Raw genomic sequence first — 13,425 nt, 5'->3', positions numbered from 1 at the left:
GTTACCAAAGGGGAAGGGGAGGAGGGATAAATTAGGAGATTGGGATTAAAATATACACACTACTATATGTAAAATAGATAACCAACAAGGACCTACTGTATAGCACAGGGAACTATACTCAGTGTCTTGTAATAACCTAGAATGGAAAAGAATCTAAAAAACAAATATATATATATATGTATAACTGAATCACTTCGCTGTAACCTGAAACTAATACAACATTGTAAATCAACTATATTTCAACCAAAAAAAAATTTTTAAGACAATAGAACATACAGTACAGCTACTATAATTTAAACAATGGTTTCAGCTCACTAATGCAATAGAAAATCTATAACTAGACCCAATTTGTTAAAATAGCATTTAAAATCAGTGGGGAAAAGAAGGACTTTTAAACAAGTATTGTTGGGATAAACTAGATATACACATAAAGAAACAGCTGTAAGTGAAATGTTTCTCAACCACACACCAGAATAAATTCCAAATTGAACTGTGAAAAATGGAAATGTACAAAGTGAAACCATATAGCTACTAGAAGAAAACATGGATTAATTTCTTTATTACCTAGGAGTGGATAAATCTTTTCTAACCATGATAATAAACTATTGATAAAACTGACTATTAAAATGTTTTAAATCAATAGTTCATGATAATAAAATAAACTATTGATAAAATTGATTATAGAAAAACAAATTTATTTTTCAAAAATAAGTTTTTTGAAAAATAAAAAGCCCAACTTTCAAACTTATAGAATTTTCTTTTATACTTTTCACCTCAATTCATAACTATTAACATTTTCCACATTTGCTTTCTCTCTCTTTCTATAACAGATACATTATTACTATTATTATTATCATCTGTTTAATAATAGTTGCAGGCATCATGACCACATACCTTTACTTTATTTATTTATTTATTTATTTATTTTTTGCAGTATGCGGGCCTCTCACTGCCGTGGCCTCTCCCATTGCGGAGCACAGGCTCCGGACGCGCAGGCTCAGCAGCCATGGCTCACGGGCCCAGCCGCTCCGCGGCATGTGGGATCCTCCCGGACCGGGGCACGAACCCATGTCCCCTGTATCGGCAGGCGGACTCCCAACAACTGCGCCACCAGGGAAGCCCCTATAATAACTAGAACTGGTTGAATCTGTAAAAAGCCGTAAGTCCATGATAATGCTCAAAAAGAACAGATTGTGTTCTGTAAAATCATACCTATATATGTCTGGGGATCTATGGTCCTCAGTTACAAAATACACAAAAATATATACCTCATGGCTACTGGCTAAATAACTCATCAAGGATCAAGGAGTAGACTGTGGAGAAATGGATCTGTAACTGTGGTCCTTAGACCATGTTCAGTATAAGAACCTCCCCAATACAAGTGTGGTTGTACATATGTTGAAGGAGCCTTCAAGGAAGTCTGCGGCTTAGTTCTGGACAAATGCTCAGGGAAGCTTGGGATTTGACCTATAACTCACCTACCTCTCAGTAAATTCCCCCATGCTAGGTGTACATTGTATACATATATCAGGTTAGCTGGCAAACACTTTCTAGAATCTCAAGCAGTGGGAGAAGTCAGGAAGCTATAACACTCCCCTCCTATCAGGAGTATAAAGTAGGTGCTGCATATCCCTGCAAAATACCTTCATTCTGTTTGGTTAGTATCACTGGCAACTGTGTATTTCCACGAGGATTCTAGGGACCCAGGATGCTGTACAGGATGAAGTGTTGTCTAATTTCTATTTTTCCTATTTTAATGAAAGTCATATAGTTCTTTTTGTGTTTATCCTTCCCAATTGACACATTTATAGGAAAGAAAAAGTAGACAATTTTGACAGCTGTTGAAGATTCTTTATGTACAATGTGAGTCTTTGGAACTAGCAATTAGAAGGTTACAATTTGTGTATTAAACTGGTAGAATAATATAAATTAACTAAATGATAATCCTTAAGTGTATCCACAGTTGTTATACCCTTTGATCTTCAGCATTTTTGAAGTGTGTACCATAAATCCCATTGTTTGACTACGAGCGCTCATATTTTTGAGCAAAATTACTATTACTATTTTCCTGTCAACCGGAAAACTATTCTTATATCATATACAAAAGTTTAGAATGTTTATTTATGGAAAATTAAATAGTAATTTCACTATAACATGATAATGATATATTTTTTAAAAAAGGCAGAAGACAAAGGGTTTGTGGGATGAGTGTGATGTGAAGAATTTTCAGGTCACTCTGAGGTCTGACAGAATGATTATATAATTGTATATTTCCCAAGTGAACCATTCTAAGAGGAGTTGAACAATATTGCATGCAATTGGGATTTGTTGTTTTATAAAAGAATTTATTGATATAATTACAAACTATATCCATGAGAAGTGGCTGTTAGTGAAGAAAATACATGGTGAAAGGCAATTAGCATAAGCATATCCAGTCTTTGATCTTAGTGATATAAATATATTCTTTACTAAGAATATGTGAATCCTTTGTTTCTATTAGTTTGACCAATATCTTGAGTATCTCTGAGCAGAAAACATTCATGTTCACCTGTTGAGCAGGCCTCTGATGACTTCAGGAAGACTAGACAATTTTTTCTTTTGTCTTATTGGTGAAATCACCCCATAAGTTCTAACTATCCTATTTGATTTGTTCTCTTCTTTTTAAAATTGGAACTTTTATCTCTGAACTTATTTAAGAGATATTATACTACTCATTTTAAAAAGGATTTAATGTAGCATCTTCTAGAAGGGGTTAGTTTTTGATGTCTTATGTAGCTACTAAGTATTTTCTATCTTAGTGCATATCTCTCCTTCATGTATTTTTTTTTATTTGGAATGGTGTTTTGGGAGAATTAAAGTATTTTCCAGGAACTCTGATGACTCAGTTGAATTATAAAACATCAACTTGTAAGTGAGCAGCTCTGGTCATTCCAACATGGACAGGTTATGAGTAAAGACAGTAGGAAGGACTAGGTTTAGAGGACTGATATATTGGATATAACAGGAAATCAAGGGATGAGGTGTGTTGCAGTGCAGTTTAGATCCATGAGGGCTATTCTAAGAAAACTATGCCTAGACACATTACAAAATGAAACCCTAAGATAAAGAGGAAATCTTGAAAGCAGACAGAGGAAAGTGATGCTTTACATACAAAAGAACAGTGATTCAAATGCCAACAGATTTTTCATCAGAAATCAGTGGCCATAAACGAAAACAAAAACAACAGAAGAAATCATAGTGGCCAGGAGACTTTAAAACTGAAACTTCAGTCAACCCAAAATTCTGTGTCCAGTGAAAATATCCTTCAGAAATGATGGCAAATTTAACACAATTTTATAAATGGAAAACTAAGAGAAATTTGTCTCCAGCAGACCTGTACTACAAGAAATGGTAGTGGAAGTTCTTCAAAGGAAAAAAGAATATTAACAGAAAAGTTGGGTCTTCAGGAGCAAATGAAGAGCATCAGAAATGGTAAATATCTGGATAAAAATAAAAGACTATTTTTATCCTCTTAAGTTCTTTAAAAAAGACCTGTGGATGTTTAAAAGAAAATTATAACATTGTTCTTTGGGGTTTTCAATGTATGCAGATGTAATCCATAAGTGTATAATAAAACAAATCAATAAGCTGCTAGGAAATATATAAAACTATTTCAGAGTGTGGTTGGGGGGAGGTGGTTAAAGGGACTGTATGCTTGTGAGGTGTCTATATTTTGCATGAAAATGTACAGTATTCTGGTTGAATTCTGATATATTTTCTTAAATAAAACACTAAAAAAATACAGAGATATGTCTTAAAAGTTGATAAAAGTATTAAAAGGGAAGATTAAAAATTATTTGTTATATTTTTAAAAGATAAGAAAGAAGAAATAGCAGCAGTAACAGCAGAGAGAAAGAATAATAAAATATTGAATGAGATCTGATGATAACAGTAATTATATTAAATATTAAAGGTCTAAACACTGCAATTAAAAAGCAGATGTTGTCAGAGTGGATAAAAAAGGAAGACCAAACTATATACAGCTTACAAGAATTATCTTTTAGGTATAAAAACACACAGATATGATGAAAGTAAATGAATGGACAAAACTATACCAGGCAAACAATAAGCATTAAAAGCAAGGAATAACTATATTAATATCAGATAAAATAGCTTTCAAGATAGAGGGTATTATCAGAGATAAAGAGGGATAGTTCATAATGTTAAAAGGACATTTCAGGGGAAATGGATCAAGATAGCAGAGGAGTAGGATGTGGGGCTCACCTTTTTCCCGCAAGATACATCAAAAATACATCTACATGTGGAATGACTTTCACAGCACAGCTACTGAATGCTGGCAGAAGACCTCAGACCTCCAAAAGGGCAAGAAAATCTCCATGTAACCAGGTAGGACAAAAGAAAAAAGAAAGAAAAAGCAAAAAAGGAATTGGGATGGAATCTGTGCCCCTGGAAGGGAGCTGTGAAAGAGGAAAAGTTTCCACACACGGGGAAGTCTCCTCACTGGACGGGAGATCAGCCAGGACAGAGGGGGAGATTTGGAGCCTTGGAGAAGAGCACAGCAACAGGTTTGTGGAGGGCAAAGCTGAGAGAGACCTGCACAGATTAGCGGTGCCAACTGGCATTTCCCAGGCTGAGATGCTTGTCCTTTGGGGCTGGTGGACGCTGGATATTGAGGTTCGGGCTTCGGAGGTCAGACACTGGGAAGAGGACTGGGATTGGCTGTGTGAAGACAGCCTGAGGGGGCTAGGGTGTGGTGCACCACATCTGAGGGAATCTGGGAAGAAGATCTCCTTCCCAGAAGGAGAAGGGTGTGCTTGCCATAAGAGTTTCTTTCTCCTTGTGCCCTCAAGTGGCAGGGCACCGTCTACATGAGTGGGGGCAGGCATGAGCCATCACTGCCATCTCAGACTCCAGAGGCAGTGCAGACTGCAGCCTCTGTGGAGGTTCCTGTGAACAGGTGCAGGTCACCGCCTCCACCTTCCCAGAAGCTTGTGCAGCCCACCAACACCAAGTGCCCCACAACCCTGCACCAACCACTGCCCCTGCCTCCCCTGGGGTGCATGTGATCCATGCCACTTCTAAGGGTGCTCTGACCTGGCACCAACCACTGCCCCCACCTTCCTGGGAGTATGTGCAGCCAGCTGCCTTCGCCAAGGGACCCATGACCAGGAGCCAACCGCTGCCCCCGTCTTCCTGGGAATGTGTGTGTGGGCCGTGCATCCGCACACCCCTTATCAAGGGGATAATGGCCAGCACAGGCTGAGGAAAGAGATGGCAAGCATCCAAACCAAAAACAGCACTCACACCAAAAAAATATTAAACCCACATAAGCTATGCAGACATGCTCCCGCATATAAATAGCCCTCTAACACTACAGTAGATAATTTGTTTGTCCTAAACTCACAGAGTAAGAGAAATATAAGCAAAATGAAGAAGCAGAGGAACCACTCTCAGTTAAAAGACCAAGAAAATTCCCCTGAAGGAATAAACAATGAAACAGACCTCTTCAGTCTAACAGACACTGAGTTCAAAAAGGAGGTAATGAAAATACTGAAGGGATTAAGAAAGGCTATCAACAGAAATGCAGATTACTGTAAAAAGGGACTAGAAACTATAAGGAGGAGCCAAAAACAATTAGAAAATTCATTTGCCAAGACGAAAGCTGAGCTCAAGGCAATGAATAGCAGAACGAATAATGCAGAAGAAAGAATAAGTGACATGGAAGATAGAATAATGGAAATTACCCAATTTCCAGACAGAAAATTTCCATTTGACGGAAAGCCAAATTAAAAAAAAAATGAAAGCAATATAAGAGACATATGGAATAATATAAAGCAGGCCAATCTATGAATAACAGGGATTTCAGAAAGAGAAGAAAGAGAAAAGGGGATTGAAAATGTATATGAAGAAATTATGGCTGAAAACTTCCTACACCTAAAGAAGGAAACAAATATCCAGATACAGGAAGCACAGAGAGTCCCAAACAAGATCAACCCTAACAGACCTACACCAAGACATAGTATAATAAAAATGGCAACGTTAAAGATAAAGAGAGAATTCTAAAGGCAGCAAGAAAAAAACAGAGTTAATTACAAGAGAACCCCCATAAGGCTATCAGCTGTTTTCTCTACAGAAACACTACAGGCCAGAAGGGAGGGGCAAAATATATTCAAAGTCTTGAAAGAGAAAAATCTGCAACCTAGAATACTCTACCCAGCAAGATTATCATTTAGAATACGAAGAGAAATAAAGAATTTCTCAGACAAGCCAAAACTAAAAGAATACAGCAATACTAAACCTATCCTAAAAAGTAATATTGAAACCTATCCTAAAAGTAATATTAAAACCTATCCTAAAAGTAATATTAAAACCTATCCTAAAAGTAATATTGAAAGGTCATCTCTAAATAGAAAAGAAGCAAAAAGATATAGGAAGGAGGAAATCACAATTGGAAAGTAAATCACTTAAATTAACCAGGCTACAGATCAAAAAGAAAAAAAAACTGTGAAAGCAATGATAAATAAAAGGAACAGCAAAAGGATAAACATGAAGATGTAAACAGGGACATCAAACTCATAAAATGTGGGGAAGGAGAGTAAGAAAATGCATATTCTTTTTTCTTTTTTAGAATGTGTCTAATTCTAAAATGTGACTATCAGTCTAAAGCAAACAGATATAGGGAGGGGTTAGCATACTTGAAAAACAGGGCAATCACAAATCAAAAATATACAGTAAATTCACAAAAACCAAAAAGAAGAGAACGCAAGCATAAAATAAAAGGAACTCATCAAACCATAAAAAGAAAAACAACAAGAAAAAGAAGAGAACAAAGACTACACTTGATCTTGGCCAAAAGGCCGAGAAGCAATTGAGAACAAAGACTAAACAAAGAATCAACTGGAAAACAAGATCTGAAATGGCAGTAAATACATATGTATCAATAATTACCTTAAATATCAATGGACTGAATGCTCCAATCAGAAGACATAGAGTGGCAGACTGGATAAAAAAACAAAAGCCTACAATATGCTGCCTACAAGAGACCCACCTTAGAGCAAAGGACACACATAGTTTGAAACTAAAGGTATGGAAAAAGATATTTCAGGCAAACAGAAATGACAAGAAAGCAGGAGTTGCAATACTCATATAAGACAAAATAGACTTTAAAGTAAAGACTATAGAGAAAGACACTATATAATGATAAAAGGATTAATACAAGAAGAGGATATAACACTTATCAACTTATATGCTACATATAAGCATTTAGAATGCTACACCGAAAAAAACTGCTGAACACATATTCTTTTCATGTGCACGTGGTACATTCCCACATATAGATCATATGATTAAAAAAAAACAGATCAACAAATTTGAAAGGAATGAAATTATATAGAATATATTCTCTTAACCCAACACAATTAAAATAGAAGTCAATAACAATAAGATAGGAAAATACAAAGTATTTTGAAATTTAACAACGTACTTTGAAATTTAACAACATACTTTTTTCCTTTTCTTTTGGCAGCGCAGCTATGTGGGATATAAAGTTCCCTGACCAGAGATTGAACCTGTGCCCCCTGCAGTGGAAGTGCAGAGTCCTAACCACTGGACTACCAGGGAATGCCCAACAATGTACTTCTAAATAAATTATAGAGCAAAAAAGAAATTAGAAGGGAAATTAGAAAATATTTTGAAGTGAAAGACAGTGAAAACACAACATATAAAAATTTGGGGGAGGGGCTTCCCTGGTGGCGCAGTGGTTGAGAGTCCGCCTGCCGATGCAGGGGACACGGGTTCGTGCCCCGGTCCGGGCAGATCCCACATGCCGCGGAGTGGCTGGGCCCGTGAGCCATGGCCGCTGAGCCTGTGCGTCCGGAGCCTGTGCTCCGCAGCGGGAGAGGCCACAACAGTGAGAGGCCCGCGTAGTGCAAAAAAAAAAAAAAAAACGAAACTGCTCCCAAAAAAGTACATTAATTTTTTTAAAAATTTAAGCAGAGTCATCAGTGATACACACTGTAACATAGACAGATTCTGCAACTTAAGTTCAGGCAAGTTACTGAGACAAAAACTTTCTGGAAAATAAAGCAGAATCCAGAGTTGCTATATGCTCTCTAAAATGTAGTTTTCAAAAATACTAGACATGCAAAAAAAAAAAAAAAAAGAAACAGTGACACATACCAGAAAATAAGATAGTCAGTAGTAACTAACTCTGGGTCCAAATGTTAGACTTAGCAGACAAAGATCTCAAAGCAACTATTAAAAATATGTTTTTAACATTTAAAAAACTTAAGTTTAAAGAACTAATGGAAAACGTAGTAGTAACAACTCAACAAAAAAGGAATCTAAATAGAGAAATACAATCTGTAGCAAAAGAACCAAATAGAAATTCTAGAGCTTAAAAATACTGGAAAGTACTGGAATGAAAAATTCACTAGATGGGCTCAGTAGTGAAAAGAAAGACTCCATGAACTTGAAAATTATTAGAAATACCCCAATGCAAGGAATAGGGAGACAAATTGAAGAAAAGTGATAAAAAAGAATCTCAGAGAACTTTAGGATAGTATGAAGTATCCCAACATACATTTAATGGACATGCTAAAATGAGAGGAAGGGTCGGGAGTGGCAGAAAAAATAATTAATGAAAACCCCCCAATTTTGATAAGAACATTAAACTAGAGATTGAAGAAGCTCAACAAACTCCAAATATGAAAAAGACAAGGGATACACCTGGATACTTTACAGTGAAACTGTTGAAAGGCAAAGACAAATAGAAACTCTTGAAAGAAGCAATAGGAAAAAAACTCATCATGAATAAGGGAGCAACAATGTGATTAATAGCTAAGTTCTCTAATCAGAAACAAGAAGAGCATCAAGAAGACAATGTAATGACATATTCAGGGTCCTGGAGTTGAGTCTGGTAGGGGAACTGACAACTAAGAATTCTATATGCAGTAAAATTATCCTTCAGTAATGAAAGTGAAAAACATTCCTTCTAAGAAAACAAAAACTAAGATTTTATTGCTTAGCAGATCTGTACTACAAGCATCACTTAATGAAATTCTTCATCATTACTTAATGATACTTAGCAATAACTCAGAGCCACATGAAGGAATGAAGAGCACTAGCAATGGTACATGTGTGGGTAAATACAAAAGACCATATAATGTTTTTCCTTGTCTTCTTATTTCTTCAAAAACCAAAAGTGTTTAAAGCAATAATTATAGTACTTTATTGTTGGACATGTATATGAAAGTAATATAATTAATATTAAGATTACTAATGAGGGTGGTTGATATGGACCATATAGGAGCACATTTGCTATAATAGAATTAAGTCAATTATTTATCTGAAATAGATTGTCATAAGTTAAAGATTCATTTTTTAACCCCTAAAACAATGACTAAAAAGAAACTTTACAAAATCAAATAATTTAATCGAAAGAGGAATTACAATGTTACATTGAAAACATACTTATTTTATGTAAAAGACCCTAAAGGAGTAACAGAGGACCAAAAAAGACATTTAGAAAGCAAATATCAAAATGGAAAATAAAGTCCAACCATATCAGTAATTACAATACTTGTGAATGGACTTCGATTGAAAGACAAAAATTTACATTTCTTATCTTTATTCCTGTAAACAGTATTATGACTGTCTTCCATTTGCCTTTCCAGATCCACTCTTCTCCTTAGTATACTTTGCTTTTTACCATAGGAAGCTTATTTGTTTGGATCATATGGGTGTACCCTCTGGCACCTGGTCACTTTTTACCAATGAGGAGACCCTCAGGAATACTGAAGGGAAGAGTATGTAACAAGCATTTATTTTCCCTGGCTCCCTGTGGGGGCACAGCAGACTATCTAGGTCTGTACACTGAAAGTGGCCTTTTCTACACTACTCCCTCCTTCTGATTACAGTCACTAACCCCTCTACTTAAACCTACAGGTATAAGGAAAGGGAAAGTTGTTCTGCTGTTAGCCTTGGGTTATGGCACTGTCCCCTGTGGTTCCTCTTCACTCTTACTTTTATAAGTAGTACCTTTGTACCTTAACCTCCCTTGGATTGTCCCAAGTTGAATATGCCATCTGTGTCCCAAATGAACCCTGGCTGATATATCTATGAATTTTTAGGTAGGATTTTTTTTTTTTTACTCCATATCAGCCATCTTCTTTTAAATCTTTTTCAATGTTATATATATTTTTCTTCATTCTGAAAAATCTTCAAAACTCTCACATCTTTATTCTGTTTTAGTGTGCCTATAATGCATATATTAATTATTTTATTTGTTATTTTGCATTATGTAATTCCTTCTATTGATGAATTGTTTTTCAGTCCATCTTGTCTTTTTAATTTCTATCTTTGCCTCTCCTGTTGCATATTCTTTGAAGTAACCAAGCAGATGAAAACTGTATGTTTACATTCTGTTCAGAGGAAACCATTTATAGAATGTATGCTATTTTACATTTGCCACAGTGTCTTTTCAAAGCAGTCTCCTCTTTCTCCCTCCCTCCCCCCCACCCCCCACCCCCCGCTTTCTTCTCATGTAACCCCATCTGACATTTTTTTCAATACACAGCATTGAAGAGGCACCCCTGTATATGTAAATATATATATGTGTGTGTGTGTATATATATATATATATATATATATGTATATTTATTTATTTTTTGCGGTACGCGGGCCTCTCACTGTTGTGGCCTCTCCTGTTGCAGAGCACAGGCTCCGGATGCGCAGGCTCAGCGGCCATGGCTCACAGGCCCAGCCGCTCCACAGCATGTGGGATCTTCCCGGACCGAGGCACGAACCCGTGTCCCCTGCATCGGCAGGCGGACTCTCAACCACTGCGCCACCAGGGAAGCCCACCCCTGTATATTTTTACTTTAAAACAACTGCTGGGAAATAGCCCTCTAAGCATTAACTTTGAAGGCAAATTTCTACCTCATTTTGAAATACCCATTGACATTTGTCTTGTATGGATTAGTTGACCTGTCATGTGTTTTTTGTCTTGGGTTTTCTGTCTAAGTTAGTGTGAGATCTCAGTTTACAATGCTTAGAATGTATGTGCTATATTCAAGTCTATCTTTCCATCCTTTTCCACTCCAAGTATGCAAAATTTTGTAGGTTTCCACCATGTGCCACTGCTTCTTTATATTTCATGCTGGCAGTTTTAGTCTCTGAAGATATTACAGACAAAAGAAGCTAAGGTGGAACCTTTGGAATCAAGCTTCTGATTCTGGCTGCCTCAGCATATCATTCTGTATAATTGGGAAATGCCTATCTTTTTACTCATCAGTACCTTGCAACATGTAGTGGTAGTTGAGTTCTTTTTCTGTCTGTGTTAGTCTGTGCTATTCTTATTCATGGAATGTACTACTGATTCCATTCCCATTTTGTAACAGTGAAAATTCCACTAAAATTTTATTGTTTAAAGTTTCTGTACTCTTTTAAGTCAACTCCCATGTCCAGTTACTCTTGCTATTTTGTACTCCATTAACTCCCAAAGAATTTTAGATGAGGAAGAATTCATTAGAGGTTATCTAGTAGAACTTTCTATTTGTTGAAGATATAGTAAAGAGGTTAAATTAGGATTCTAGGAACAACCAAATATAATAAAATACAGGCAGGTCTTCTGTTTGCCAGTCCACTGCCCTTTGCATTATTTCATGCTACATCTTTTATTATTTGAGCTTATTTGTAGTGAATTCCATTAGAAAGAACCTTACTATAGTGATCAACATATCTAGCTTTTAGTTATAGATATGTCATTAATTAGCTGAAAGATTTTGGAAGTCACTGAACTTTATTTGTAATTACAAAATAGATCATATAAGCCAGCTGATCCAGGTTTCCTTTAAGATCTATTTCAGTTTTAAATTCAATTCTAAATGGTTTTCATTTATAAGATGCCAAGCAAAGACTACCTTAAGTTTTGGTGAGAGGGACCAGGTGACACAAAACTTGTAAGCTACGATTCTTTCCAACTCTTTTATATATTCTTTTAAAGTAAGTATACAATATCTATCTCAACTGTGCACAGTTGAGATTATGTACACATTTGAACAAATTCAAAAATAGTCTAATAGGAGAAATCTTACAGAAATGACATTTTTGAAAAACCACTAATGTCAAATGCTTATCAGGTATTTGTTAGTTAAAATTTTTAAACAGTTTTTTATAAAGAGGTAGTGTAGGAGGTTAGTTGAAAATGCCATCTTGAATACTCAACATCATTCATTATGGTGAAATGTAAACAAAAAGCACTTTACACTCTTTACACCCACTAAGGATGGTTACAATATCAAAGACAGAGAGCAGCAAATGATGGTGAGGATGTGGAGAAATTGTAACCCTCATATGTTGCTGGTGGGAATACACACGTTACAGCTACTCTGGACAATAGTTTGGCAGTTCCTCAAAAAGTTAAAAGTATATGACTTAGCAATTTCACTCCAGGTGTATACCCAAGGGAACTGAAAACATAGGTTCACCAAAACCTGTATATGAATGTTTATAGCAGTATTATTCATAATAGCCAAAAGGTAGAAACAATCCAAATGTGCATTAGTGGACAAATGGAAAAAGAAAATGTGGTATATCCATACAGTGAAATATTATTCAACAATAAAATGGAATGAAGTACTGATACATGCTACAATATAGGTGAACCTTAAAAACATTATGCTATGTGAAAGAAGCCAATCACAAAAGACCACATGTTGTATGTTTCCATACATATGTAATGTCCAGAATAAGCAAATCCATAGAGAGAGCAAGTCGATTGGTGGTTGCTAGGAACTGGGTGAAGAGGAAAATTGGTAGTGGCTGCTAATGGGTATAGGATGTCTTTTTAGGGTGATGAAAATCTGGAATTAGACAGTAGTGATGATTGCACAAACTTGTGAATATACTAAAAAACATGGATTTGCATACTTTAAAAGGGTGAAATTTATAGTAAGTGATTTATATTTCAATAATAAACATCTAAGAACTTCCCTGGCGGTCCAGTTGTTAAGACTCTGAGCTTCCAATGCCGGGGGCATGGGTTCAATCCCTGGTTGGGGAACTAAGATCCCACATGCTGCGCAGAGAGGCCAAGTAATAATAATAATAACAATAATAATAATAATAAACATCTAAAACATGATAAGGTAGGTCATCACGAAATTGTTCAAAACCAGTGATAAAGAGAAAATCTTGAGAGCAGTTTGAAGAAAAGAGACACATGACTACAGGGCAACAAATATCAGAATTTAAGCAGATATAGCATCAGAAACAATGTAAAGAGGAAGACCATAGACCAGCATCTTTAAAATAAAGAAAATACTTTTAACCGAGAATCCTATACCCAGCAAAAATCTTTGAAACATGAAAGTGAAGTCTTTTATAGATATACAAAAGCTGAAAGACAAGTGATTTTTAATAAAG

At 35.9% G+C, this 13,425-nt stretch overlaps 1 protein-coding gene across 9 annotated transcripts in view; it reads left to right on the top strand.

The window, feature by feature from the left end:
* Positions 1-13,425, top strand: part of BAZ2B (bromodomain adjacent to zinc finger domain 2B) — a 381,771-nt gene that overhangs the window by 52,189 nt on the left and 316,157 nt on the right. For all 9 annotated transcript variants that reach the window (XM_082841899.1, XM_082841898.1, XM_082841900.1 and 6 more), the window contains exon 3: positions 3,372-3,471. The gene's annotated coding sequence lies outside the window, so the exon portion shown is untranslated. The remainder of the gene's footprint in view (positions 1-3,371; positions 3,472-13,425) is intronic.

The sequence above is a fragment of the Leucopleurus acutus genome, assembly GCF_964270905.1.
Source record: "Leucopleurus acutus genome assembly, chromosome: 6".
Classification (NCBI taxonomy): domain Eukaryota; kingdom Metazoa; phylum Chordata; class Mammalia; order Artiodactyla; family Delphinidae; genus Leucopleurus; species Leucopleurus acutus.
This window is presented reverse-complemented; position numbering and strand designations above follow the sequence as displayed.